The sequence below is a fragment of the Oryctolagus cuniculus genome, chromosome 11, assembly GCF_051225735.1.
Source record: "Oryctolagus cuniculus isolate XC-2025 breed Fujian yellow rabbit chromosome 11, ASM5122573v1, whole genome shotgun sequence".
Lineage (NCBI taxonomy): Eukaryota > Metazoa > Chordata > Mammalia > Lagomorpha > Leporidae > Oryctolagus > Oryctolagus cuniculus.
The window spans coordinates 14,629,348-14,656,142 of NC_142877.1; the positions used below are offsets into that span (position 1 = coordinate 14,629,348).

Genomic DNA, 26,795 nt, shown 5'->3' on the forward strand with positions numbered 1-26,795 from the left:
GGCTTAGTACCCACCGGCTCCGGGCAGCAGCAGTCGCAGTGTGCGGTCTTCACCAATGGCCCTGCCCTAGCGCGTCCCACACAGGAGAGGGCTTGACTGTAACAAGAAGATGTGCAGAGCCTTCTGCAGGGTTTTAACTCACAGAAGGTGTCACAGCCCTGACAACGAGCTGTTTAGAAAAACCAGCCTACCTCTAAAGCTGCCTTGTTTTCACAGCAATAGCGATGCTGGTCGGCACCTCCCCAGAGCCAGGCATTACCTAATTCTAAAGATGGAAAAGTGGTTGTTAACCAACATGAACTCTGGCTAAAATGCTGCAGGCTTCCAGTCTGATCACACAACGCAGGCAGGAACGGGCACAGAGAAAAAGGTCCATGCAGGAGGAAAAGGGTTTCTGGGGGTAATGGGTGGTGGTGGACTGTTCAGGGAGAGGGAACAGAACGGATTCCTCAAAGGAGCTGACTTGTTTTCTTATCTTTTCCCTGGCTAATGAAGGCCATTAGAAGACAAATGGAAAAGTCCCTATGACAACTTTTGATGACCCCACTTTTATTTCTATTTGCTCATTTTCATTTTATTTGAAGGGCAAACAGAGAAAGAGAGAGAGAGCAAGAGACAGACAGACAGACAGACATGGAGATGGAGAGATATCTTCCATCCACTAGTTTACCCCTCTAATGCAACAGCCAGGGCTGGGCCAGACTGAAGCCAGGAGCCAGGAACTCATCTGGGTCTCCCACATGGGCAGCAGAACCCAAGTTCTTGAGCCAGCTTCTGTTGCCTCGCAGGAGCATTAGTAGGTAACCGGAACTGGAAGCTGAGGCAGGCCTTAAGCCGGACTCCGATTTGGAATGTGGGCATCCTGGTGTGTCCTTCCCATTGAGCCAAAGTGCCTGCCCTCAGCAGCTCTATGTTTTACTATCAGGAGAAAAGTTCTGCTGCGTGACGGACTCATGCATTTCTGTATGTGCAGAGAATGTAAATGATTTTCGGCTGCTTTGCAGGTCACTTTGTCAATACTACACTAAAATTTTTAACGTATGCGTCTTTGAGCCCATGATCCCATTTCTGGGAATTCCAAGGACGTAAGAACATTCTTGTCACTCAGACTTGAAGCTCAAGTATCCCTGTTTCAGCAGCACTCCCGTGACCCATCCAACCGAACGATGCATCTCTCATGTCATTTTCTTTCCATAGCTGCACAGACCACTACTTTTCTTGCTCCCTCATTCGTTTCGCTGCTACCCCACATCCCTGTCCTACACTCAAATGCCAGCTCTGCAGAGCAGGCCCTGGTCTTGCATTGCATTTTTCCTACATGTTGGACACTACTGCTGCGTGTGACTACAAAGCCCAAGCTTTTAACCATTCCTCTCAGCATGAACCAAAAGTTCAAACGTGCACACCAAGGAATTCTATTTGTGGAAATTTATCACACAGAGATAATCAGACAAGAACACCCAGTTAGAGACATCTCAGCAACTGCACATTGCTTATAACAGCAAATATTAGCAACAAGCCTAGGCGAGTCCCTGGTCAGCCAAAAGCCTCGAGCTTACTTTATGGTGAACAGCCCCCACCCCCTCTCAAGCAGCTCTGCGAGGACTTAATGAGCCAATGCCCATGACCTGGATCACAGGCAGTTTGGCTGCTGTTGCCACATACATTCAAAGCTATGAAAGGCCATACAAGACACCAAGTTGTTCACAGAGGCTATTCCTGGACAGTGGGTTTAAAGAAAGAGTGTCATTAAACTGCCTAATTCCATGTTGTTCTAATTTTTATAAAATGCACATTAATGTTATATTCATTAAACATAAAACGAGGGCCAGCATCGTGGCACTGTAGGTTAAGCCACAGCCTGCAATGCCAGCATCCCATAAGAGTGGTGCTTCACTTTCAATCCAGAGCCCTGCCAATGCACCTGGGAAGGCAGTGGAAGATGGTCCAAGCGTTTGTACTTCTGCCACCCATGTAGGAGACTTAGAGTTCCGGCACCTGGCTTTGGTCCGGCCCAGCGCAGACTGCGGCAGTTATCTGGGGAGTGAAGTGGCAGATAGAAGATCCCTCTCTCCCTTTGGCTCTGTAACTCTGCCCTTCAAATAAATAAAATAAATCCTTTTTAAAAAAGATTAATAAAACCAAAGAAATTTAGAGGAGGAAACTCAATTTATGGGACAGTGATGAAAACTAGTTAGTAGATCTCAAAGTAAAGGGCTCCTCCTCTTTCGTTCCATGTATGAACAAGACTGTCACTGTGCTGACAGGGTCCATGACAAGGGCTGACACTGACAGTGAAGTAACAGAGTTTCTTAATAAAAACACAGCGCTGGGGGCTGGTGTGTGGCGTCACAGGTTAGGCTGCTGCCTGGAGCACCGGCATCCCATGTGGGCACCAGTTCGAGGCCCCACTGCTCCACTTCCAGTCCAGCTCCCTGCTAATGCACCTGAGAAAGCAGCAGCAGATGGCCCAAGTGCTTGGGACCCCACACCCACTTGGGAGACCCAGAAGCTCCTGGCTCCTGGCTTCTGTCTCACCCAGTCCTGACTGTTGTGGCCATTTGCAGAGTGAACCAGCAGATGGAGGCTCTCTCTCTCTCTCTCTGGGTGTCTCTTCCTTTCTCTCTCTGTGACTCTGCCTTTCAAATAAATAAAATGAATCAAATCAAATAAAAAACAAAAAACAAAAACATAGCACTGGGGTGGCACTGTGGCATAGCAGGTAAAACCGCTGTCTGTGACACCAGCATCCCATATGTGCACTGGTTTGTGTCCTGGCTGTTCCACTTCTGATCCAGCTCCCTGCTAGTGGCCTGGGAAAAGCAGCAGAAGATGGCCCAAGTGTTTGGACCCCTGCCACCCACGTGAGAGACCCAAATGAAGCCCCTAGTTTCTGGCTTCAGGCTGGCCCAGCCCTGGCCATTGCAGCCACCTGGGGAGTGAACCAGCAAATGGAAGATATCTCTGTCTCTCTCTTTCTCACTATAACTATGACTTTCAAAATAAATAAATTAAATATATATACACATACACACACACACATAGGGGCAGGTGTTTGGAGCAGTGGTAAGTCACCACTTGGAGTGCCCACATCCTGTACTGAAGTGTCTGGCTCCTCCACTTCTGATCCAGTACCCTGGCGCTGTGTACTCTGGAAGGCAGCAGGGAGGGCAGTACTTGGGTCCCTGGTGCTCTTGCAGGAGACCTGGACGGAGTTCTGGGGCCCTGGCTCTGGCCTGACCCAGCTTCAGCTGCTGCAGGCATTTAGGGACTGAACTAGCACATGGAAAAGCTCTTTGTGCCTTTTAAATAAAGTGAAAATAAATAAAATGTATAACAAACAGGAAAAAAGTTCATATAATCCTCTCTGCCTCCTAAAGAGAGGCTCCCCTCACATGGATGGACTTTTAGCAGCTGACGCCTCTGGGCTGACCTATGCAAAACACCACACACACAAACTGGCAGTTGCTAAAGAGCTCTGCACCACACAGAAAGAAGAACTAGGATGCCAGGGATAAATCTGTGATCTATCAAAGCTGATAATGCCTTTTTAAAAAATATTTCATTTATTTATTTACTTGAAAGGTAGAGTTACAGATAGTGAGAGTGAGAGTGAGAGAGAGAGAGTCTTCCTTCCGTAAGTTCACTGACCAAATGGTCGCAACAGCTGGAGCTACGTCGATCCGAAGCCAGGAGCCAGGCGCTTCTTCCTGGTCTCCCACATGGGTGCAGGGGCCCAAGGACCTGGCCCATCTTCTACTGCTTTCCCAGGCCACAGCAGAGAGCTAGACTGGAAGTGGAACAGCGAGGACTCGAACTGGCACCCATATGGGATGCCGGCGCCACAGGCGGAGCATTAACCCACCGTGCTATGGTGCCAGCCCGATAATGCCTTCTTAAAATTTATTTACTTGGGGCTGGCACTGTAGTGCAGCAAGTTAAAGCCCCAGCCTGAAGCGCCAGCATCCCATATGGGTGCTGGTTCAAGTCCTAGCTCTCTGCTATGGCCCAGGAAAGCAGAAGATGGCCCAAGTCCCTGGGCCCCTGTACCTGCATGGGAGACCCATAGGAAGCTCCTGGCTCCTGGCTTCAGATCGGCTCAACTCTGGCTATTGTAGCCATTTAGGGAGTGAACCAGTGGATGAAAGATCTCTCTCTGTCTACCTCTCTCCATAACTATCAAATAAATACAATAAATCTTTTAAAAAATTATTTATTGGGGCTGGCGCTGGGGTGTAGTGGGTAAGGCCACCGCCTGCAGTGCCAGCATCCTGTATGGGCGCTGGTTCAAGTCCTGGCTGTTCCACTTCCGATCCAGCTCTCTGCTATGGCCTGGGAAAGCAGTAGAAGATGGCCAAGTCCTTGGGTCCCCATGCCCAAGTGGAAGACACAGAAGAAGCTCTGGGCTCCTCATTGGCACAGCTCCGGCTGTTGTGGCCAATTAGGGAGTGAACCAGCAGATGGAAGACCTCTCTCTCTCTCTCTCTGCCTAGTCTCTCTGTGTAACTCTAACTTTCAAGTAAATAAAAAAAAAATCTTTTAAAAAATATTTATTTATTTGCAAGGCAGACGGAGAGAAAGAGAAAGAGACAAAGACAGAGACAGCAAGTGAGCTTCTCACTCACATCTGTTGGCCCACGCCCCAAATGCCTTCGATGGCCAGGGCTGGGCTGAGACAAAGCCAAGGTCTTCCACACGGGTGACAGGGGCCCAAGCAGTTGGGCTATCATCTGCTGCCTCCAAGGGGGCATTAACAGGAAGCTGGAATTGGGAGTGGAGCCAAACCCAGGCACTCCAGTTTGGGATGTAGGTATCCCCCAACCAGAAACTTTATGGCCAAATGCCCAACCGATAAGGTTTGTAAATGTCTTTTGTGAGTATATTCTTTATTCTTGAGGAAAACCAAGTATAGGAGTGAATTTCAATTCTGGACTGACAGACTGAAACAGAAGGCACAGAGGGCCTTATATAACCATGAGCCCCTTATATAACCCTTTCCCTCCTAAAGATTCTACAGGATCTTGGGGAAACTTTGGACTCCCAGAGGGTCTGAAACAAGGGGTCAAGCTGATGTGATCTGGATCTTAAAGTGCTGAGACATATGAGTCATGTATATTTTATCTATCAAGTGGATCAAGGAATAATTGATACATTATATATATATATACATATATATATATATATATATATATATATATATATATATAAAAAGTTGGCTACTTCACCCTACTGAACAGCTTTTTATATTGGTGTAGTGATTCCTACTCATTTGAGCTCACATATACCTAATGAAATTATCTAATGAAAGCTAAGATCCTTCTCTGCAGAAAATCTTGAGATGAATATACTTGCAGGGGATTTGGGAGTGCCTGAAGGCCATCCTGGGATCCATTACAGGTCTACAGACCAAGTTCAAGCACTCCTGCCCTAGGGAAATTGCAACACAGTCATTGCTTGCTGCTGACAATGCGTATCACAAGCCATTGTATAACCAGAGTTTATACACAAGGCATAAGAAGCAAAATTCATTCATGCACAAACATTTTGGGGGACCTGATACACAGGATCCTGAAGGTATAAAGATGGATGCAATGTGATCTCTGTACAGAGTAAACAGTCAACTGAGAGAAGTAAAAAACACAACAGACAGCTACAACTCGGCGGGATCAGATGCACCTCACCCCTCAACTTGCTCCTTGGGCGCCAGTACCTACCAACTGCACATGAAACAACAGGTGGAAATGACTGACATGAATACTGAGCACAGAGGCCAGCACACTGATGCCATTGTCAAAGAGCCAGCCTGCTCTTCCTGTTGACTTTTGACTTCCCCCCGTGACTACATTAAACAAACTCAAAACAAAACAGATCTTTTTGCTTTAACAAACTGTAACTATGAGGTACAGGAGGTGGAGGAAGCGGAGGAGTGCCATGTCTTCCTTTCTCACAGAGGAGTAGAGAGGTTCAGAATGACGGGGTGGGCCTGCCACTTCCGGGCGAATGTGATGCAACTCAGCAGCCTGGAGCCCTCCTCCCCCAAACACCCTCACCCTGGCAATCACGCCAAATGCAGGGATGAGCTTCAGAGGCAGCAGGAGCGGTTTTCTGAGGCCACACAAGAAGCACAAATCCAGCAAGAAAAGCAAGTATCAGAGCTCCAGAGACATCTCAATTCTAACACTGCAGAGTTGCTTACTGAAGTGACTGTCAAAAAAGACAAATGGGGAAGAAAATTCACATCTGTGCATTTTTTTTAGAGTCTGGAAGGTGACCATCACAAATATAAAACCAGTAAACTGAAAAACAAGTCGCTTTTATGGGAAGGCCTTGGGAGGGCGGGTGGAGAGAGAGACTTGTTTCTTTGTACTTTCTGTTCTTTCTGAATATTCATTTTTCATACATGTATGACTTTTAGGATTTTTATTAAGTTGGAAAACAAAGAAAGATGGGCAGAACTCAGCTATCACCAGCCACAATCAATAACAATGGGATGAATAACATAAATAGGGATTTCAGAAGGGAGAAAATTGTCTTCTGAAGACTGGACTAGGTGAGCTTTAGCTAGGATTTCTTTTCAATGATAATACCCAGTGTTGTGGGGATAGGGAGGCGGAATGTAGGTGAGAACAGAGACCACCACAACCTTCCTGAAGGCCAGCTTGAGGTCCCTAAAAGTTACCCGAACAGGGTGCGTATGGACACACTCTGTAGTTTTCCATCAATTTTGCTGTGAATCTAAAACTGGCTTAAAAATAAAGTTTATCTTTTTTTTTTTTAAAGTATCTGCCCAGGGGCCGGCGCTGTGGTGCAGCAGGTTAAAGCCCTGGCCTGAAGTGCCGGCATTCCATATGGGCGCCGGTTCTAGTCCCAGCTGCTGCTCTTCCGATCCAGCTCTCTGCTGTGGCCTGGGATAGCAATGGAGGATGGCCCAAGTCCTTGGGCCCCTATGCCTGCGTGGGAGACCCAGAAGAAGCTCCTGGCTCCTGACTGGTGCAGCTCCGGCCGTTGTGGCCGTCTGGGGAGTGAACCAGTGGATGGAGGACCTCTCTCTCTTCTCTGCGTCTCTCTCTAACTCTTTCAAATAAATAAAATAAATCTTTAAAAAAATAAAGTATCTGCCCTTTGACTGAGTCCTTTCATTCCTAAGAATTTAACCTAAAGAAATCATTAAGATTGTCTGTATGAACACTTGACTCAAAGCTGTTCAATTCAGCACTGTTTCAAACAGTAAAGCACTAAGGAAAACCCCTAAAAGACACAATCATGAAGTGGCTACATGAACCACAGCATATCTTTAGGATGCAATATCACAGAGTCAGTGTTACTAGAGAAGAATATCTAACGGCATGAAAAAGTCTCATTTGAATGTTAAGGTACACATTTTTGGGGCTCACAATTGCAAAAGGGAAAATAGTATTTTGCATAGAAAAAACATAAGAAACTATTAATCAATAATATTTCTGGGTGGTAGCACAGGGTGATAATATATCATGAAGATTATTTTTATAATAAAAACACGGTATTATTTCTACAAAAAGAAAAAATACTGTTAATGTTTCAGTTCCTTTGGACAACATATACTAAATGCTACAAATATGTGCATACTCTGACTTTTACATAAGAGACATTTATAGAAGAGTTAGTTATTACAGAAACAATCAGAATATCAAACACATCGTCTGCCTGACAGCCCTCCTGCCCTCTACTGCCCTGGCCTCGCCCAGAAGCTGCAGTGCCCAGCACAAAACCAAGCACACAGAGGCCTCGATGAGAAGCAGGGGGGAAGCCCTTGGAGCTGCACCTGCAAGTGGGAGGCAGTGAGCTCTGTGCTTTGCTGGTGCACCTCAGCCGTGATGCAAGCCACGTCAGAAGTGACCAAGACAAGCCAAGGACAGCGAAGAAGATCAAGAGAGGAGCACAAAGTCCCTGGAAAACAAAACACAAGAAAAGTCGGGTTTTTTAGAGAAGTGAGGTAGAGACGGTGCAGGGTACAGGCAGGACTCTGCTCCCCGAGCAGCCTCTGGGCTCCAGACCCAGGAAAGCCCTTTCGCAGAAACTTCTGATGAGATGGTCACAGAGACTGAGACACCCGGAGCTTTCTTCCCATTTCCTGGGATGGACCGCATTGCTCCTGGCAGCTCGATGAGGACCGTACATCCAGTACATTTCAAATATCACGAGAGAGAGGATCAAGAACAAGACTACCAGTCCGTGAAAGAACTAGAGGTCACTTGGATCCGAATGAATCACAGCACAGACCATTCACTAGAGAGCTGCTGCGACGCTGCTGTCCCCACAGATGGGAACTCGCAGCCAGGAAAAACTTCCAAGGCTGAAGCAGAGTGGTGTCTAAGAGGAGATGTGCAGAAGAGAAAAGGGGCGCTCCCCTCTCCTTTGGGCAGGACAAAGGCTTCAGGCTGAGACAAGAAAACTGCAGATATTTACAGCTACATTAAAAGATCCAATATAGGGGCCCGCACTGTGGAGCAGTGGGTTAAAGCCTTGGCCTGTGGTGCCCGCATCCAATATGGGCACCTGTTTGAGTCCTAGCTGCTCCCCTTCTGATCTTGCTCCCTGCTAATGCACCTGGGAAGGCAGTGGAGGATGGCCCAAGTGCTTGGGCCCCTGCACCCACGTGAGAGATTCAGATGAAGCTCCTGGCTCCTGGCTCAGCTCCAGCCACTGCAGCCATTTAGGGAGTGAACCAGTGGATGGAAGACCTCTCTCCCTCTGTATCTACCTCTCTCTGTAACTGTTTCAAATAAATAAAATAAATCTTTCAAAGAAAAAAAAAAGATTCAATAAGAAAAACGGAAAGAAAGGTGATACACTGGAATGTAAATTTAAGCACAAAGATTAGAAAGAGAACACCAGCACACTGGATACACCTGTTAGACCAACCAGAGGAAGCAGACTAAAAAGGTTATTAAAAAGGGGAGTTTGAAAACAGAAAATCAGACGGGACAACACTGGGACGTCTCCATCAGGTGCAGCCCCTGGTAGAGGAGCCTTGTAAGACAGGGAGTAACAGCCAGAAGACGTGTGTGTGTACTGGACTTACTGCCTTTCAAAGAAGAAAAGAGGAAGAGAGTCAGACCTGAATTATAGCCTTTAAAATCCTTTTTTATTTTTCTAACTAGAAAGAGGGATAAGGTCTTTTTATTTTATTTAAGATTTTTTTTATTTGAAAGGCAGATTGACAGAGAGAGGGAGAGACAAAGAGAAAGAGAACTTTTATCCGTTGGTTCACTCCCTAAATGGTCATAACCAGGAGGCAGGAGCTCCATCTGGGTCTCCCCTGTGGGGTGGCAGGAGCACAAGCATTTGGGCCGTGCTGTGCGCTGTTGCTGTCCCAGGCACATAAGCAAGGAGCTGGATAGGAGGGGTAGCAGCCAGGATTCAAACTGGTGCCCATATGGGAAGCCAGCTTTGCAGGCTGCACCACAACACCAGGCCCTGGCCCATACAGTGCTTGTATCTAACTACAAACTGTGTATTTGCAGATACCATCTGGGTGATTTACTGACTCCACTGACAAGGAAAACTCTGGTCTCTCAATTACTTGTCACCACCCATTAGTTTCTCGCTACATCCCAAGAGTATCCAGACGTATGGCAAAGAGTTTACTGGATTTCTAAGAGAACCTTCTGTGAACCAGAGACGCCATCACCCGAAGTTGAAGACTACGAGGGACAATTATCAGAACAAAAGGCAAGAATAAGGTTAAAATAATTCCAGAAACAGAACCAATGATTTCTTTGGACTCCAGCGCTGAATTTTTGACTGAAGGGGCTGACTGTCCCGAATCTTAATAAAGACACCATACAAGAGTACTTCAGAAACTTTGTGGAGAAATGTAATTAAAAGATAAACTTATTCTGATGCAAAAAATTTTTGAAAATCAGGGCTGGTGTTGCGGCCACTGCTTTCAATGTTAGCATCTCAAATGGCTGCAGGTTCATGTCCCGGCTGCCCCACTTCTGATCCAGCTCCCTACTAATGGCCTGGGAAAGCAGCAGAGGATGGCCCGAGTGCTTGGCTCCTGCCACTCACACAGGAGACCCAGATGGAGTTCCAGGCTTTGGGCTTTGGGCTTTGGCTTGCCCAACCGCAGTCTTTTCAACCATTTGGGGAGTGACCCAGCATGTGGAAGATCTCTAACTTTGCCTTTCAAATAAATACATAAATATTTTCTTTTTTAAAAGACTTATCTGTGTATTTCAAAGTCAGCGTTACACAGAGAGGAGAGGGAGAGGGGGAGTGGGAGAGAGAAGGGGAGAGAGAGAGAGAGAGAAATAGAGAGGTCTTCCATCCGATGGTTCATTCCCCAACTGGCCGCAACGGCAGGAACTATGCTGACCAAAGCCAGGAACCAGGAGCCTCTTCCGGGTCTCACACATGGGTGCAGGGGCCCAAGGACTTGAGCCATCTTCCACTGCTTTCCCAGGCCATAGTAGAGAGCTGGATCAGAAGTGGAGTGGCCGGAACTTGAACCGGCAGCCATATGGGATGCTGGCACTGCAGGCCAGGGTGTTAATCCACTGTGCCACAGTGCCAGCCCCTAAATATTTCTTAAAAAAGAAGATATATTATGAAAAAAAAAAAAAAAAAACAGACATTTCTGACCATGAAACTGATAGAATTTGAAATTATATTTGACTATTCATTTAATATTTTTATTTGTTTATTTTATTTGACAGGAGAGAGAGAGAGAGAGAGAGAGAGAGAGAGAGAGAGAGAGAGAGAGAGACAGGACTCCTATGCACTGGTTCATCCCCAAATAATTGCAATAGCCAGGGCTACAAATCAACTCAGGTCTCCCTTTGGGTAGTGGGGACTCAACTTGAGTCATCATCCACTGCCTTGCAAGATCTGACTCTTAGGCAGGCAGAAATGGGAGTGAAGTCAGAAATCAAATCCAGCCACTCTAATACGGGATGCAGATATATGGGATGCAGGCATCTTAATGCAAGGCCATATGCCCATCCTGCTATACACATTTTTAAAATTCTTAACTTGAGAACATTAGACAATTTCAAATTATGTTTTTAATTTGTTAAATTTGATTTAAGTGTTCTATTATTTTGGAACAATTAATTATAGCATTATAGAGATTGAACACTTACAAAATAATCACATTAAACCTAAAGTTTTCGTGTAGTTATGTTTGCTGAAAAAACTCAAATAAAAATTTAATAGAACATTAACTATACTATATAGACTGAATTATTATACTTATTTACACTATTGTATGTCTCCACTGCTGAAAAAGTTTGCCTACAGATAATGAACAAATCCTCACTGCAGCATTCAAGATATTCACAATCTGGTCTCGATCCACCTGTCATGGGCTGAGTTATATTCCCTCCAAATTCCCATGGTAAAGTCCCCACACCTCAGAATGAGACTGAGTGGAGACAGGGCCTTTAACAAGGCCACTAAGCTCATGTAAATGGATGCTAATCCAGCATGACTGGTTTATATATAAATTGTGGTTAGCACACAGACCAAGAAGACACAGCAAGAAGGCAGCCAATGTAAGCCAAGAAGAGAGGCTCCAGGAGCAACCAAACCTATTAACAGCTTGATCTAGGACTTCTAACCTCCAGAACGCTGAGAAAAAGAATTTCAGTTGTTAAAGCCACATAGTCTGTGGTCCTTTATATGGCAGCCCATGCCACCTAGAATACCACCAACAGTTTCACTGTAATCGTTCCGTTATAGGTACTCCAGACCCTAGTATTCTGGAATAATCACTAGTCAGCCCAGCCCATCACCAAGACGGTCATGCGTCTATGTCCTTGCACACATTCCTTCCTCTGCATGGAAGAGTCTTGGCTTACGCACCCAGAAAAGCCCCCTGCAGTCCCTTAGGAGCCAGTTCAAGAGTCACGTCCTTATTAGCCCAGGCTGAGTGGTCGTGTCATTATGACATGAGATGTAGATGACAGAGAGAGTAGATTGGCTCACTCAGCACCCCTTACACCTCCCTCTGGACTGCCTTCCAGTACTGTTTAAGCTTGGGGAAAACGCTGTGCTCCCTAGCAACTGGGGGTCTGATGTGGCCAAGGTTCCAAATGACCAGGCGGAAGCAAACTGTGAAGAGGGACTGGGTCTTTGGATGGGCACCGTGGCAGAGACATGTAGTTCTCATGGAGTTTCTGGTGGCCGGGCCCTAGTGTCACAGATGCTGAGCAATGACTCAATAGGAATTTCTCTAGGAAAGTCCCACGGCGTTGATAGTCTTCCCCGACCTGTATTCCACTGGCTGGTTGGCTCTCAGTCAGTAGCACCTGGGCTCAGTTCTCTAGACCTCCAGGAGATTCTGTAAGCCCCCTAAATTTTTCTTAACAAATGCTTTTCTGCTTAAACTAGCTGTAGTAAATACCTCATCAGTACCCGAGAACACTGACAGTTTGAGCAGTCAGAACCAGAAGTGACTGCAGGTAAGATTTCTAAGGAAATGGAACACAGCTTGGATAACTCACGAATGAACAAGCCTCCTCATGTACCTATGGGATAAGACTGATTGGCAGTTCATCAAATCAGTCTAGTAGACTGGGACTAGTATATTTAAAATATGTGTGTGTGTTTACACATATATACACACATATATATGTGTATATATGTATATATATATATGTATTTGAAAGGCAGAGCAACAGAGGGAGAGAGGGAGGAAGACAGACACACCCACACACTCACACACACACACACACACACACACAGCATGGGGAGGTGAGTGAATCAATCTTCCATCTGCTGGTTCACTCCTCAAATGGCCCCCAGGCCAAAGCCAGAAGCCAGTAGTCCTCTGGGGTCTCCCACATGGGTGGCAGGGACCCAAGCGTAAGCACTTCAGCCATCTTCTGCTGCTTTTCCAGACTCATCAGCAGGGAGCTGGATTGAAAGCAGGTTAGCCAGGACTTAAACTGGCACTGGATATGGGATACTGGCATTTCAAGTAGTTTAACCCACTGTGCCACCCACTGTCTATCCTAGGACTAGTAGGGTATTTTTTAAAAATGAAACCAAATAGACTAAACAGAAGAGACTATTTCATAGTGTACTGCAAACACTAAGTAGTATTAATGTTGTTTAATTTTTATATATTGGGTGTGTGCATGTATGAGTATTATACATACTGGGTCACAATATAAATTGTACATATTATTGTGACTCGCAGTTAAAATTTTTGGAAAGAAACTGAACTATCTACTCTGCTGGATTTAAAATCCAGGGGGAATTCAGTTAGCATTAGAACTGGGTGGCAGGCATTTAGTCTATTGATTAAGACACTCATGTTCCACATGGGAGTGCCTGGATTCAGTGCCCAGCCTTGGCTTCTGATTCTATGTTCTTGCCAGTGTGGACCAGGGGAGGCAGCAGGTGACTGAGTTCCTGCCACCCATATGGAAGACAGAAATTACATTCCCAGCTCTCAATTTCAGCCTAGCCCAGTCCCAGCCATTGTGCTTGGGGTAAATGAATCAGCAAGTGGAAGCCTGCTGGTTTGCTTGCTCTCTGACTACCCCCTCGGCCTCTGCCTCTCAAATAAACAGATTTTTGACAAAGAACAGAGGTTGGTAAACACTTCAGGTTTTGCAGGCCATTTTGTCTCTATTGCAACTACTCAACTGTGCCTTGCAATACAAAAGCAACAAGACAATGTGTAAACAAGGCAACAGGGCTGTATGCCAATAAAACTTAATTTACAAAAACAGGCGGAGGGCTGTATTTGGCCCATGGGCTACAGTAGCATGATCCCTGCATTACAGAATGAATGCTGATAGCTGATCCCCGAGATGGTGAAAAAAATTTTAAAATAATCACCTATGATCACTTGACATGAAGAACAAATTGAAGGCAAGACTATTTTAAACTCAGTGGTTGTTGCTACAGAGCATAAAGGCACATGGATTATAAACTGGGCTGACCACATCTAAAAGCAATAGAGAAGTTTAAAGAAAACTGTAAGCCCATGTTCTAGACTGTTCTGAAGCAAAGTTTCTGATGTCCAATACGTAATACCACCCCGTGAAGAAGTGAGCAACAGCAGCAGCGATGTTCTCTCTAGAACAGTCCCCCTTGGTGTGGTTGCATCTCTCAGGCAAACTCCATCCCTTGTTACTTTGTTTCCATCTGTGTAACACCCAAGCCCAGATTTCTCATCTTGCTGGAGACTCTCCAAGCCATCTTTCTAGCTTAGCTAGAGTGGACTCTGTCATTTGCTGCTAAGAATCCTGACCAATACACAACCCCATTCACACAAACAGAAGGTACTTAAATGAGTGCAGATTAACAGACATAGAAAAAACACAAACAGATGAAAACTACTGCTTTAGGTAGAGGGGTGAGATAAGTAACTCAAAAATAATGTTTTAAAATCGTTTCTTAAGTGTCTGTCAAAGTCACTATCATTTACCCACAATCTATCTTTTGTGTACTTTTATTTTTTTTTTAAATTTTTTAACATTTTATTTTTGACAGTGGACAGTGAGAGAGAGAGAGACAGAGAGAAAAGTCTTCCTTTTCCATTGGTTCACCCCCCCAATGACCACTGCGGCCAGCGCACCACACTGATCCGCAGCCAGGAGTCAGGTGCTTCTCCTGGTCTCCCATGCGGGTGCAGGGCCCAAGTATTTGGGCCATCCTCCACTGCACTCCCTGGCCACAGCAGAGAGCTGGCCTGGAAGAGGGGCAACCAGGACAGAATCCGGCGCCCCGACCGGGACTAGAACCCGGTGTGCCGGCGCCGCAAGGTGGAGGATTAGCCTAGTGAGCCGCGGCGCTGGCCCTTTTGTGTACTTTTAAAGATTTATTTTATTTATTTATAAGTCAGAATGAGAGAGAGGGAGAGGGAGGGAGAGAGAGAGAGAGAGAGAGAGAGATCCTCCATCTGCTGGTTCACTCCCCAAATGGTTGCAACGGCAGGGACTGGTCCAGGCCGAATCCAGGGGCCAGGAAGTTCATCTGAGCCTCCCACACGGGTGCAAGGGACCAAGCATTGGGCCATCCCCCGCTGACTTCCCAGGCAAATTAATAGGGTGCTGGATCAGAAGTGGAGCAGCTGGGATTCGAACTGGTGCCCACATAGGATATCAGCACTACAGACAGCAGCTTAACCTGCTGTGCCACAAGCACCGGCCCCATCTTTTCTATACTTCTAAAAAAAAAAAAGTTTATTTACTTATGTTTATATACTTGAAAGGCAGAGTGACAGAGAGAGAGAGAGAGAGAGAATGAGAATGAGAATGAGAATGAGAATGAGAATGAGAATGAAAAATCTTCCACCTGCTGGTTCACTCTCCAAATGCCTGCAACAGCCAGGCTGGGTCAGGGTAAAGCCGAGAACCCAAAACTCTATCTGGTCTCCACATGGGTGGTAGGGACCAAGCACTTGAGCCATCACCTGCGACTCCCAGGATGCATTAGCAGGAAGCTGGATCAGAAGCAGGGTAGCCAAGACCCAAACTGGCACTCTGATAAGGGATTTGGGCGTCCCAAGCTGCAGCCTAACCCGCTGTACTACAACACCAGCTCTCACTTATCTTAGACTAAGTCTCAAATGTTGGAGAGGTGAAGCTATGCATTTATGTCCAGGACAATGGCAGGAATTGAAACCATGATTAGGAAGGTATGCGTCTTACTGTGCTCATAGCCTAGTTACAATTTAAAAAATAAATAGTGAGGAAAAATTACAGAAAGACCACTGTCTGAGATGGATTTGGGATTAGTTTTAAAAAAATCAGAAAGGAGGGCCCTCTAAAAATAATCATAAAACAATGGCTAGAATTCACCGTGACCCATACAATGCCACAATTTAAGAGAGCTTCTAAATAAAATTAAGATTTTTTTTTTTTTTTTTGACAGGCAGAGTGGACAGTGAGAGAGAGAGACAGAGAGAAAGGTCTTCCTTTGCTGTTGGTTCACCCTCCAATGGCCGCCACAGCTGGCGCACTGCGGCAGGCGCGCTGCGCTGATCCAATGGCAGGAGCCAGGTGCTTCTCCTGGTCTCCCATGGGGTGCAGGGCCCAAGCACTTGGGCCATCCTCCACTGCACTCCCTGGCCATAGCAGAGAGCTGGCCTGGAAGAGGGGCAACCGGGACAGAATCCAGCGCCTCGACCCGGACTAGAACCTGGTGTGCCGGCGCCGCAAGGCGGAGGATTAGCCTAGTGAGCAGCGGCACCGGCTGTTCATAATATCCTATTGTTTTGTTGATGATGACACAATCCCCTCTTTTCATTCATGACATTGATTATCTGTGCCCCCCCTTTCCTAATTCCCCTTTCTAGATCAAATTCATCACAGTGTTATATTTTAAAATCTCTTCCAAGAACCAATTTTTGGCATCATGGACAGTCTGTATTGTGTTTCTGTATTTACTTTCCACTTCATTAATCTCTGTTCCTCATTATGTCTTCCCCTTCATTTTCTTAGAACTACTTTGCTGTCCCTTTGCTGCCTTTTTAGGATGAATGTTTTCAGAGCTGGCACTGCGGTGTAGCAAGTTAAGCCTTTGCTGCCACACGGGTGCTGCTTCACTTCCAATCCAGCTCCTGCTAACGCACCTGGGAAAGTGGCAGACGATGGCCCAAGCATGCGCCCTTGTGGAAGACTGTCCTCCCCCATTCGCGGAGGAACGACACAGGACCCTGCGCTGTTCTTTTGCTGCTGGCCCTTCCCGGGTTTGCTGCTGGTCCTTCCCGGGTTGGCTGCTGACCCCTCCACCTCCGTGGAGGGGCGGCTCCCCCTGCCACTTTCCCCACTTCCGCGGGGGAGCGGCACACCGCCGGCCGGCTCTCTCGGGGGCTGCTCAGATGTTATCCGGATGTTCCTGGTGCATGTTGTCTCTCTCCTCCTTTATAGTCCTCTTCCACCAATCCCAACTCTGCTACCCACACGCCGAGCACGCTGCTCTCCTCCAATCAGGAGCAGGATCAGCTCCTGCAGCTTATCAGTCAAGTTGGCGAGAGGCAGCAGCGTAGAAGTTGTTTACTCCCTTTCAGCGCCATATTGTGGGAGAGCAGATGCATAGAATAAGTCTTAATTCCAGCAACTTAGTCTAGTCCGAGTTGCTCCCCACAGAAGATCTGGAGGAGGCCTGGGCTCCTGGCTTCGGCCTGGCCCACTTGGGGAGTGAACCAGCGGACAGAGGGTCTCTCTCTTTCCATTTCTCCTCCTCTCTAACTCTGTTTTTCAAATAAAATAAATAATAGATCTTTTTTAAAAGAAGAATGCTTTGTCAGTTTTTAGACTGCCTCCTTTTCTGTAATCTTTATTGTTTTGGGTTTTGTTTCTACAGCCTTTCCTGCTTTCTCTTTTGTGCTGCTTAACAGGTATGTTCTGGAAAAAATGTAACAGGTGATTTCATCATCGTGTGAATACCGGTTATTCACAAACCTAGATGACACAGCTTATTCCACAGGAAGGCTACCTGGCATAACCTACTGCTCCCAGGCTACAAAACTGTATGTTATCGTAGTAAAAACTGTAGGCAATTACAATACGCTAGTATTTGTGTATCTAAACATATACAAAAGTAAAGTAAATATATTGGGTGATAGGAATTTTGTTAATGATTGATTTATTTATCTGAAAGTCAGAGTTACACAGAGAAAAGGAGAGGCAGAGAGAGAAAGGAGGTCTTCCATCTGCTGGCTCACTTCTCAACTAGGATGCCACCACACACACACACACACACACACACACAGTGGGAGGACTAAGAGAAAGAAACAATTGCAGAGCGTGAGCAGGATGCCTTTCAGAAGGAATTCTTCAACATCACTAAGAACTGTGGAGGAGCTTAAATCACGTGGGCCTAAACAGCTCCTTAATTTGCCTAAAACCAACACGATGATATCTCCAAACAGTCACGGAAAGAGACAAGGCAGTTTGGGTACTTACAAAGATTTAGATTAAGGCTAATGTGTACAAAAATTTATAAACTTATACAAAACCTATACGGACCTGGAAAGCTTTGGAGAAACAAATTTAAAAATTTGCTGTAGATCTATTTGGGGGTGTTTTGGCAGTAAACTATTTTTAAGCACTACTCCAAGTTTTTTTTTTTTTTTAAAGATTTATTTATTTATGTGAGACACAGAGTTACAGATAGAGAGGAGGAGAGAGACAGAGAGTTCTTCCATCTGCTGGTTCACTCCCCAAATGGCCGCAGTGGCCAGAGCTGGGCCTATCTGAAGCCAGGGGCCTGGAGCTTCTTCCGGGTCTCCCATGTGGGTGCAGGAGCCCAAGAACATGAGCCATCTTCTTCTGCTTTCCCAGGCTGTTAGCAGAGAGCTGGATCAAAAGTGAAGCAGGGGCTTGCGCTGTGGCATAGCAGGTAAAGCTGCCATCTGCAGGGCTGGCATCCCATATGGGAACCAGTTCAAGTTCCGGCTGCTCCACTTCCAATCCAGCTCTCTATAGCCTGGAATAGCAGCAGAAGATGGCCCAAGTCCTTGGGTCCCTGCACTTGTGTGGGAAACCTGGAAGAAGCTCCTGGATCTTGGCTTCGGATCGGCTTAGCTCCGGCTGTTGCAGTCATCTGGGGAGTGAATCAGCGAATGGAAGACCTCTCTCTCTCTCTCTCTCTGCCTCTCTCTAACCCTGCCTTTCAAATAAATAAATAAATAAATACTAAAAAAAAAAAAAATGAAGCAGCTGGGACTCCAACCGGTGCCCATATGGGATGCTGACACCGTAGGCGAGGGTTAACCTTCTACGCAAGTTTTTTAAAAAGGAAAAAAAGGAGGTGAAGAATAGACCTAGATCTCTCAAAACATTCATGTCTCCTCATTTGTTTTTAAAGCAATTAAACGATTTCCTAATTAGAAACATTGAGGATAATTCTTTATTCAAAATGCAGGCGCCATGGAAGTCCTTCCAGGGAGACCTTGAAAACCCAGGCTTTTGAGTCACTTAGGATCCTACAAATCACTTAGGAGTTGGTCCTCTAAAAACATCCTAAGAAACCCAAGATCCTGGCCTGTTCTCAAGTCAGGCTCACCAGCAAATTATCACCTACCAATTCCTGCCCTGTCCCACTGATGTGGCTCTCCCACCCCCAGTTCTTGGCTAGCGATCGATTGGCATCCAATTGCTCCCAGTATCAAGTTGAAAGTCCTAACTTTTAATGAGGTGCTTGTATTTGTCACGAGCATTTTAGAATATGTAAGATTTACCTGAGCTAGCTAGCTAGCGAATTAACTGACCTACAATGCTCTGGTGTAGCCCCTCAAATTTCTCCAAAATTTACCTTGTGCCAAACTCTTCCCCACACGGTCCTGTCAGCCACTGGAACATCTCTCAGCTCCTCCAAGACGAGCTCTGCCCGTACGCCCATGCCTTCACACTCGCGGCTTGTACAGCCTGGTAACTCCTCAGTCATGCTGGCTGAGCCCTAACTCCTTTCTCCTAGCCACCTCCTCTCATCCCACTGGTCTCAGCTTGGGTGCTTCCTCCAGGAAGCCTTCCTTCCTTCCTTCCCCCTCATGCAAAAGCACATGTTCACATGTTCAGGTACCCCCTTAGCATTTATACAAAGGCGCACTAGAGTGTGAGGTCCACGACAGTGGGCACCGAGCATCTACTACTCATTGTAACTCTAGCACCTGGCATATCTCAGAGGATCAGGGGATACTCGTTTAATCAATGTCGAATGAAGGCATAGTATATATACAAGTCATTCTCATCTATAAACCTTCCCCACTTAGCTGATTATAATATGCTGTCTAAATTCTGTGTGTCATCTCAAATCCATCTGTGAAGGCATCAAAGCTCTGGCTCTAATTCTGTTTGGGTTTCCTATCTCAGAAGAGGAAAATTTCCAGGTTTAACAGAACTTAAATGATGAAAATACAAAGAGCAACATGTGTTTTTTTAAAGATCATTTTTTAACTTGAAAGAGTTATTTATTTTATTTATTTGAAAGAGTTACAGGGGCTGGTGCTGTGGCATAGCAGGTAAAGCTGCCACCTGCAGTGCCAGCATCCCATATGGGTGCCAGTTAAAGTCCTGGCTGCTCCACTTCCGATCCAGCTCTTTGCTGTGGCCTGGGAAAGCAGCAGCAGATGGCCCAAGTCCTTGGGCCCCTGCACCTGTATGGGAAGACGCGGTGAAAGCTCCTGGCTCCTGGCTTCGGATTGGCTTAGCTCCGGCTGTTGCTACCAATTGGGGAGTGAACCAACGGACGGAAGACCTCTCTCTCTCTCTCTGCCTCTCTTCTCTCTGTGTAACTCTGACTTTCAAATAAATAAATAAATCTTTTTAAAAAAAAGAGTTACAGAGAGATGGGAGAGACAGAGAGGTCTTCTATATGTTGGTTCACTCCCGGGACGGCAACAGCAACCCAGGCTGGGCCAGGTGGAAGCCAGGAGTCTGGAACTCCATCTGGGTCTCCCATGTGGGTGGTAGGGCATACACACTTGGGCCATCTTCCTCTGCTATCCCAGACGCATTAGCAGGGAGCTGGATCGGAAGTGGAGCAGCAGCAGTACTTGAACCATGTTCTTATGGGATGCTGGTGTCTCAACAGCAGTCCCGTGTTTATTCATAACGTGTACACTTCAGGCACCTGTCTCATCTCTCAGCCAATGGAACTGGTTTGCCTAGAGCAGGTTTTACAGTAGATGTCTGGCTATGGTGCTGGTCACGCAGGCCACAGAAACTTCAGCCTTTCCTATGATGGAACACAACACTTCAAGACTCACTGGAAGGAAAGAAACACAGTGGGAAGGCGTCTGGCAAGGTGCCACTCTAGACACCTACCTTCCACACCAGAGTGCCTGGGTTCAAGTCTCAGCTCTGCCCCCGATTCCAGCTCCCTGCTGATGCACATCCTGGAGGCGGCAGGCGATGGCTCAAGTATTCTGGTCCCTGCCACCCACATGGGGACTTCAGATGGAATTCCAGACTCCTGACTTTGCCCTGGCCCAACCCTGGCTGTTGCAGGCATTTGGAAGTGAACCAGCTGATGGAAGATCTCTAGCTGTCTCCATCTCTGACATTTTTAAAAAAGATTTATTTACTTTTATTTGAAAGTCAGAGTTACACAGAGGAGAGGCAGAGAGAGAGAGAGAGAGAGAGAGAGAGAGAGGTCTTCCATCTGCTGGTTCACTCCCCAATTGGCCTCAATGGCCGGAGCTGTGCCAATCCGAAGCTAGGAGCCAGGAGCTTCTTCCAGGTCTCCCACGCGGGTGCAGGGGCCCAAAGACTTGGGCCATCTTCTACTGCTTTCCCAGGCCATAGCAGAGAGCTGGATTGGAATTGGAGTAGCCGGGTCTCGAACTGGCACTATATGGGATGCCAGTGCTTCAGGCCAGGGCATTAACCTACTGTGCCACAGCGCCGGCCCCATCTCTGACATTTTTTAAAAAGTAAGTCAATTGAATTCCTTAAAAATCCTCTTCCTTGCAAGGTTGTTAGGAGGTGGTGGAAAGGCAAATGAGAAGGATGAGTCAGTGTGAGTCAGTGTTAAGAAGAAAGCTCTGCTCTGGTAAACAGTTTGCTCTTTTAGACAGGCTTAGGATTACTCGACTCCCATTGCTAAAAATACACAAACAACAGGTGGTATACATTATATAAGTAGCTCCAACACGGAGTCTCAGATCCTTGACTCCAGAAAGGGAGCAGTTCAGCAGCAGCAGGCCAGACTTGCCAGAGCCTGCTCCTCCTTGGAGAAGCCCCAAGACTAAGTCAGCGTTTCTTTAAGACAATTAAGATCCTAAATGCTCCCACTGCTCACACAAGTGGCCTAAAGGAATGAGCGAGCTTCTCTTACAACACCTACCACTTCATGCAGACCTACTGTGTGCCAGTCACTTCATACAATTTATTTTCAAACTTTACAGCAATCCTGTAAGATGAATATTATTGCCGACATTTTATAGATAAGGAAGCTGACGGTGACGGAGGTTTAGTGATTTATCCAGGGTTGCAGAGCGGCAGCGCCCGGAGTTGAACTCAGATGTGACTTGGAAACGCTTACTTGTTTCCCTGTACTCCAAACTGAACCCAGCCATTGGTATGAATCACTACATGCAAGGCAGTACACCAGGTGCCACAGGGGCTACGAGGGAGGAAGGGGCCACTTCAATTATTTTTAAAAATACATATTTATTTATTTGCAAGTCAGAGTGACCAGAGAGGGAAGGGGCTGGGAGGTGAGGGAGGGCGGAAGGGAGAATGAAAGGGAGAGAGAGAATCTTCCATCTGCTGGTTCACTTCTCCAAATGCACATAACAGCCAAGGCTGGGGCTAGGTCAGCTCTGTCCAGGTCTTCCATGTGAGTGGCACAGACCCAACTACTTGGGCCATCATCTGCTTCCTCCCAGGGTGCAGCATCAGGAAGTTTTATCAGAAGCACAGCAGTAGGGCTCAAATTGGCACTGTGATCTGAGAGGTGGCTTACACAGTGGCTTAACCCACTGAGCCACAACACTCATCCTGCCATTCAAATTACTGACAAAGAAACAAATGAGTCCATCTAGAAGGGATTTATTTCCAAAATCCTGAACAAGACCTGTCCCATGGGAATTGTCCAGCGAAGTACTGCTGAAATATGTGGAAGACAGGGAAACACACAAGCAAACATAAGCTAAGGCAGACCGTGGTGTCGTAAGATGGAATATTCTATGGGATTTAGATTATATCCTGCTGCAGGCTCCAAGGAAGACTTGTGAATGCAGTGGCATTGGAGAGAATTCTGACAAAAAGACTTTGACAGGCAATGGTGAAAAGTAGAGCGCTGCGGAGTGCGAGAATGATCTATGTCAGATGAACTCTTCAGCACCCCTTGCAAAACAGGATGGAACAAAGCAGTACAGACAGACTTAATACTGGTGTGGGCCTCAAGTCTGCTTCAAGTCCCTTGAAAGCACAGGAAATCATAGTTATTTCCTAGCTGTTTCAAATATATGGGGAGACAAATCAAGACCTGCCATACAGCATTTCAGGATCAAAGTGATGGTGGTGTGGGAGAGTATAATTAAATAAATGAATATATGCATGTAAATCTAGATCATGTGTGGTTCTCCAATAAAAGGAACATTATAGGTGGTAAGTTCTACCACCTTCATTACCTCAACACTGAATCACTATAATAAGGGTCCTGCAAGTGTGCACTTTCTTTCCATCTAACCTATGGCTCCTTCATTAGGGCACTGGAGAAGCCAATGACACTCCACAGGCTGTTTGCTAGAGGGCTTTCTGGAAGTGTGGGGGATGGAAGGGTTTTTTTTTTTTTTTTTTTTTTTTTTTTTTAAGATTTATTTAATTGAAGGGGAAAGGGAGGGGCAGGGAGAGAACAAGGAGGGATGGGGAGAGGAGAAGGGAAGGGCGAGAGAGACTGAGTGCATGCTGGATCCATCTGATGGTTCACTCTTCAAATGGCCTCTGAAACCAGGAGCTCAGAGCTCCATCCAGATTTTCCATGTGGGTGGCAGGGACCCAAGGATTTGGGCCATCTTCTGCTGCCTTCTCAGGCACATTAGCAGGGAGCTGGATTGGAAGGGGAGCTGGAACTCAAAAACCAGCACTCTGATATGGGATGTGGGCACTGTGGCAGCCACAACGCAGGCCCTGGTGGGGCATTCTTGGGTGTCACAGGATCTGACTGCTTGTCCTCATTCAAGTGGACATTTAGTAGGTGGCACCAGGAGTTACAGAGCCAGCAACCTGTGAAGCCGTCTTACGGAGACAACCACTGTCTCTTATCCTGCTTAGCTTTCAAAAACCAAGACATTCACATAGTGAAAAATCTCTTTACAAAGACCTGAGCCTAGAACTTAACTCCTTTTACACGGAACAAAGCATGTCTGCATGGTCTAAGAGGCAACGTGTCTTCCAGGAATGCACCTATCAGGTAAGATGGAGATGCTCTGTTTTTGGACTCAGGGGTGAATAATGATGTCCCTAATACACTTCCAGTCAACAACAAGTTGAAACACATGTGGCAACACGTTAACAACTGACACAGATGTTCATTGTACTCTTTCAGTTTTTTCTGTCTCAAAGCTGCAGGGGAAAATCCATCTGGTCCTTGCCATGGGAGAGGTCATAACAGATGTCCTGGGCTCTACAATCTTAGCAAAGTTACTTTCCCCTCCCTGTGCCCAGTGTCCCCATCTGTCACATGGAAATAACAGTAATGCCAAGCCCACATAGTTGGTACAGGGATTAAATGAATTACTAGATGGAAGCAGCTGCTTACAGCCTGGCCTGGCTCACAGAAGGCACTGCTGAAATCATGGCTATTCTCAGCACACCCTGGAAGTAGTCACCCCTGCACCACCCAGACTGATCTCTACGAGCAGAAAGCTTAGAAACTCTGACCAAGAGTCGTGTTCACACTACTGCCTTCCACACAGACCCGTTCCCTCTATCCCATCAGATCCGACTTAGGCCTCCGACCTCTGAACCTCCCATCCCACCTGAACACCTTTTTCTCTTTCCTCCTCCCTAACTCTATTCCTCCTTCAGGATGCTGGTCAAGAACCAGCTGCTTTGTGAGTCTTGTCACTTGGCTGTCCTCTTCTGGGGTCCTTCTCCCTGTAACATAGGACACACCTCTCAACCTGAAGGTACCTTTCTAAACAGACTTCAAGCTCCTTAAAGACAAAGGCTAGATCTTCCTTTGCTATTGATTTTCATAGGATTCTCACACTGTCTTGCAGAAGACAATGGTGAAATCTTTCTCTGATCTAGTCTGTTGCAATTGGCGTCTGAAGGACTGACCCTTATTTTTAACCCTGCCTCACATAAAACTTGACCCAACGCTTTGCCCAAAACACTTCACTTGACAGCATCTTCGGTGCTCACATAAATCTGAGGGCGCCCAAAGAATGCTGAGCCGCGTGTGCCGCGTGATCGTCAGCGGCCAGGGAACACTTCAGTGTGATCTGGGGCACATGGTGCCTCCCCTGAACATACCCATCCCCAGTGACTACCACATTCCGCGTGTCTTCCTCTCCCTCCCACTCTGCCTGGATTCCCTGCTGGAAGGAGCAATGTGATGTGATCACAGGGCAGAATTCTAAACCAGAGTCCTTTCCTTCAGGTGGTCTCCAAATTCCTCCTAGTATATGTTTAAATCAAAGAACAAAATGGATGCAGGGTGGTGGGTGTTTGGCATAGTGATTAAGCGCCTGCTTAGGGTACCCACATCCCATAGCAGAGTGCCTGGTCCGTGTCCCAGCTTCACTCCAAATCCAGCTCCTTCCTAATGCGCACCCCTGGAAGCGGAAGATGATGCTTGGGTCCCTGCACCCATGTGGGAGACCCAGACTGAGTTCCAGGCTCCTGGCTTCAGCCTGGCCCAGCCTGGCTGCTGTGAGCATTTGGGGAGTAACCAACAAGTGAAAAACCTCTCTCTCTCTCTGGGTGTGTGTGTGCCTTTCAAAAAAATTAAATGAGTAAAAATTATAATAAAGTAATAATGATCCTAAAGTTTCAGTACATAAAAACAGGTACAACTTGGGCACTAGATACAATCCCCCCATTTCTTCATAAGTTAAAATGAGTTCCAAATTTCACTTTTAAATTACTATCAAGAAAGATCAAGAAGTAGATTTAGAGCCAGTTCTGACTTCTTTTTCACCACAGAAAAAAATCAGAGAAAAGCAAAGGGTTCTTGTAATTATATATATATAAAAAAAGTTTAACTTGTAAACCTTCTCAAATGGAAGTTTAAATTAGGAGTAATTGTGAAACAACATTGGCTCAATGACCACTCGAAATGATTTGCGCTGGATCCTCTGGAAAGAAGTCAACAGAATACACTGGAATTCCATGCAGAATAATTAAAAAAAAAAGAGACTGTGCAGTAAGACACTGAAATAGAACAGTCTATGGGAAAGAGAACTAAGAATTTGTAAGTCATGGGGGTCAGCTGGTGGCATTAGGACACTGCTCTTTGAGATAAACTGTATCTTGCATTTGTTTGTTTTTGTTATTTGGGGGTATAGAGTGGGGATTTTGTCTGTTTGGATGAAGCTGTTTGTAAATGTACAAGGGGATATAAATTACAAATGCTGAGGCCAGGTTTTTACTAAGTGAAACACCAAAAATCAAACCTAAATGGCAAATGATCATTTTAAAGTTTTAAAACTTCTTGAAAACGGAAGTCCAGGACACCGACTCTCTGCCCCAGGTTTATGGAGCTTTCTTGCCAGGGATGTGGCAGCTGATTGTCCTGTCCAAACAAACACTGCGGAAACTTACGCTAGCCGTCAGGGATACTCCATTTCTCTTCCCACAGTACCTAAGTCTTATCTCAGACAGCTATGTGTATGTATGGTTTGGATGAATACTCTGCATATTCAGAATTCTTTGCAGTTCTGAGACTAAGGCAAACTGTTTAAAACTTAGTCTTCATTCAAAAGAAAGCTGATTTTCTAGAGAAATTCTGAGTTTGGGCAAGTGGCTAAGTGATCTGCAGAGTGCAGAGTTATCTTTAATTAGGAGCTGGACAAACTTTAGGAGAAAAATCTACACAAATAAAGGGAGCTTGTATTTCAAAGATGGTCAGATTCTGCTACAAAGTTTTTCCAACATTAATCTCCAGCAAATGGCTTCTTAGGAAAGCTATTTTTAGCCCTTTATCAACTTGGCTGGTAAGTATTTCGGGTCCAGTACATAAATGGATAAGGAAGGCTGTTTGCATGCTTTAGAAACAGACATTTTTGTACATGGAAATGAAGCTCCCTGTGCTATAATGTTTATCTGCGAGGCTGACCCTGGGGGTGAATGTCATCAAGTCTCAGGCTCAGAATCCCTACAAGGAACTGGCTTGAC

General features: G+C 46.0%; 1 protein-coding gene across 34 annotated transcripts in view; it reads right to left on the bottom strand.

Moving 5' to 3' along the window:
• PKIG (cAMP-dependent protein kinase inhibitor gamma) overlaps window positions 1-26,795 on the bottom strand; it is a 98,173-nt gene that overhangs the window by 53,992 nt on the left and 17,386 nt on the right. For 3 of the 34 annotated variants that reach the window (XM_070051794.2, XM_070051810.2, XM_089307955.1), the window contains exon 1: window positions 15-155. The exons of 28 other annotated variants lie outside the window; for them this stretch is intronic. The gene's annotated coding sequence lies outside the window, so the exon portion shown is untranslated. Of the gene's footprint in view, window positions 1-14; window positions 266-26,795 lie in introns of those variants that run through there. 3 more of the 34 variants (XM_051845022.3, XM_070051812.2, XM_070051783.2) reach the window with 3 other exon arrangements.